Raw genomic sequence first — 4,062 nt, forward strand, 5'->3', positions numbered from 1 at the left:
ACATAGCCTTCATGATATTTATGTTTATGGTGGATTATATCCTACTCATGCTTGTATTCGGTGTAAATTAATTTTAATGCATGTTTACGACTGTTATCGCTCTCCCAGTTGGCCGCTTCCCAGTCTTTTGCTAGCCTTCACATGTACTAAGCGGGAATACTGCTTGTGCATCCAAACTGCTTTAAACCCCACAGTTGTTCCATATGAGTCCACTATACCTTCCTATATGCGGTATTTACCTGCCATTCCAAGTAAATTTGTATGTGCCAAACTCCAAACCTTCAAATGAAATTCTGTTTTGTACGCTCGAGCAGCTCATGTCTCAACTAGGGCTTCCCTTATCTTCCATGTTAGGCGGTTATTCTCAAGAGGAGTGGACTCCGCTCCTCATTCACGAGAAAATGGCTGGTCACCGGGATGCCCAGTCCCATGCTTTATGCAAACTAAATCAAAATAACTGCAAACAAAACTCCCCCTGGGACCCGTTGAATGTTGGAGGCATTCGTTGTTTCGAGCAAGCCATGGATTGATGCTTGTGGAGGAGGGGCAGTATAAACTTTACCATTCTGTTTGGGAACCGCCTATAATTTGTTTAGCATGGAAGATATCGTCATCTCATAGTTTTTGCGTTGACAACAAAAGTTTGCCGCTCAAAATGTTATTCAATCTCTATTTTTAAAATCGAGTTCTGGAATCTCTACAAAATCCCTGCTTCCCTCTGCGAAGGGCCTATCTATTTACTTTTATGTTTAGTCATCACCCTTCTTATTAAAAAGCACCCGCTGGAGAGCACACTGTCGTTTGCATTCATTATTATTGGTTTATATTGGGTATGACTTGACTGGATCTCTATTACCATGAATTACAATGTTTAGTCAGTCCTTGATCTTTGAAGGTGCTCTGCATTTATGTTTTGCGGTCTCAGAAAGGGCTAGCGAGATACCATTTTGTTATATCTTGTTATGATTATTTTGAGAAAGTGTTGTCATCCGAGTTTTGTTATTATAGCTCGCTAGGTGATTATGCTATTGATATGAGTAATTGTGAGACCTTTGTGTTACTGTTAGTATGGTTAGTTCATAATATTTGCTGAAACTTGAATGCTGGCTTTTCATGTTTACAACAACAAGAGCAAACAGAGTTTGTAAAAGTTTTTCTTTTTCTCTTTCAGTTTGTCAACTGAATTGCTTGAGGGCAAGCAAGGGTTTAAGCTTGGGGGAGTTGATACGTCTCCGTCGTATCTACTTTTCCAAACACTTTTGCCCTTGTTTTGGACTCTAACTTGTATGATTTGAATGGAACTAACCCGGACTGACGCTGTTTTCAACAGAATTGCCATGGTGTTGTTTTATGCGTAGAAAATAAAAGTTCTCGGAATGACCTGAAACTCCACGGAATATCTTAGGATAATTAATAAAAATCCTCGCCAAAGTTGAAGACCAGGGGGCCCACACCCTGTCCACGAGGGTGGGGGGCGCCCCCTGGGCGTGCCCCCCTACCTCGTGGGCCCCCTGGTGGCCCTCCGACGCCAACTCCAAGTCCATATATTGGCTTTCGGGGAGAAAAAAATCAGAGAAAGAAATCATCGTGTTTTATGATACGGAGCCGCCGCCAAGCCCTAATCTCTCTCGGAAGGGCTGATCTGGAGTCCGTTCGGGGCTCCGGAGAGGGGGATTCGTCGCCGTCGTCATCATCAACCATCCTCCATCACCAATTTCATGATGCTCACCGTCGTGCGTGAGTAATTCCATCGTAGGCTTGCTGGACGGTGATGGGTTGGATGAGATTTATCATGTAATCGAGTTAGTTTTGTTAGGGTTTGATCCCTAGTATCCACTATGTTCTGAGATTGATGTGTCTATGACTTTGCTATGCTTAATGCTTGTCACTAGGGCCCGAGTGCCATGATTTCAGATCTGAACCTATTATTTTTTCACGAATATATGTGAGTTCTTGATCCTATCTTGCAAGTCTATAGTCACCTACTATGTGTTATGATCCGGCAACCCCGAAGTGACAATAATCGAAACCACTCTCGGTGATGACCTTAGTTTGAGGAGTTCATGTATTCACTACGTGCTAATGCTTTGTTCCGGTTCTCTATTAAAAGGAGGCCTTAATATCCCTTAGTTTCCAATAGGACCCCGCTGCCACAGGAGGGTAGGACAAAAGATGCCATGCAAGTTCTTTTCCATAAGCATGTATGACTATATTCGGAATACATGCCTACATTACATTGATGAACTGGAGCTAGTTCTGTGTCACCCTATGTTATGACTATTACATGATGAACCACATCCGGCATAATTATCCATCATTGATCTGGTGCCTACGAGTTTTCCATATACCGGTTCTCGCTTATTTACTTTTCTGTTGCTACTGTTACGATTACTACAAAATATCAAAAACATTACTTTTCTTGTCTTTACTTTTGTTACCATTATCACCACTATCATATTACTTTGCTACTAAACACTTTGCTTGCAGATACTAAGTTTCCAGGTGTGGTTGAATTGACAACTCAGCTGCTAATACTTGAGAATATTCTTTGTCTCCCCTTGTTTCGAATCAATAAATTTGGGTTGAATATTCTACCCTCGAAAACTGTTGCGAGCCCCTATACTTGTGGGTTATCACGTGAGTCCACGGAGGGCTCCACCCACGAAGGGTCCACGAAGAAGCAACCTTGTCTATCCCACCATGGTTGTCGCCCACGAAGGACTTGCCTCACTAGTGGTAGATCTTCACGAAGTAGGCGATCTCCTTGCCCTTACAAACTCCTTGGTTCAACTCCACAATCTTGTCGGAGGCTCCCAAGTGACACCTAGCCAATCTAGGAGACACCACTCTCCAAGAAGTAACAAATGGTGTGTTGATGATGAACTCCTTGCTCTTGTGCTTCAAATGATAGTCTCCCCAACACCAAACTCTCTCTCACAGGATTTGGATTTGGTGGAAAGAAGATTTGAGTGGAAAGCAACTTGGGGAAGGCTAGAGATCAAGATTCATATGGTAGGAATGGAATATCTTGGCCTCAACACATGAGTAGGTGGTTCTCTCTCAAAAACGGTAAGTTGGAAGTGTAGGCTTGTTCTGATGGCTCTCTCCACGAATGAAGAGGAGGTGGAGGGGTATATATATAGCCTCCACACAAAATCTAACCGTTACACACAATTTACCAATCTCGGTGGGACCGAATCAACAAACTCGGTCAGACCGATTTAGTAAACCTAGTGACCATTAGGATTTTCGGTGGGACCGACATGCAACTCGGTAGGACCGATATAGTTAGGGTTAGGGCATAACGTAATGTCGGTGAGACCGATTACACAAACTCGGTTAGGCCGATTTTGGTAATAAGCTAACCAGAGAGTTGGTCAGGTAAACTTGGTGGGGCCGGTTCGCTCATTTCGGTGAGACCAAAATGTTACGAAAATGAAACAGAGAGTTTACATTGCAATCTCAGTGGGACCGATCGCTCATCTTGGCGGTACTGAAACATTACGAAGGAAACAGAGAGATTACAATCCCATCTCGGTGAGACCGATTTGCCTAGGGTTTGTGGCAGTGGCTATGACATCTGAACTCGGTGGCGCCGGATAGAAAGAATCAGTGGGGCCGAGTTTGACTTTTGGTTTGGGTCATATGTGGATATGAGAAAGTAGTTGAGTGTTTTTGAGCATATCACTAAGCACTGTGGAGCAAGAAACTCATTAAACAACACCTCATCCCTCCTTGATAGTATTGGCTTTTCCTATAGACTTAATGTGATCTTGGATCACTAAAATGTAAAATGTAGAATCTTGAGCTTTTGAGCTTGAGCCAATCCTTTTATCCTTAGTATTTTGAGGGATCCACTTTCCTCATCCATGCCATGCCATTCATTTTGAAAGTGCATCTATCCCCAGGTGGTTTTGGTAATTCATAACAACATATAGCTCATTGAGCTAATGCTATTCCAAGACTATTATTTCAGGAAAGCTCAATGAATCGCATGGAATGGATGATGAAAGTGGATCCCTCAAAATACTAAAGACAAAGGATTGGCTCAAGCTCAAAATC

Source organism: Triticum aestivum, chromosome 7B, assembly GCF_018294505.1.
Source record: "Triticum aestivum cultivar Chinese Spring chromosome 7B, IWGSC CS RefSeq v2.1, whole genome shotgun sequence".
NCBI lineage: Eukaryota > Viridiplantae > Streptophyta > Magnoliopsida > Poales > Poaceae > Triticum > Triticum aestivum.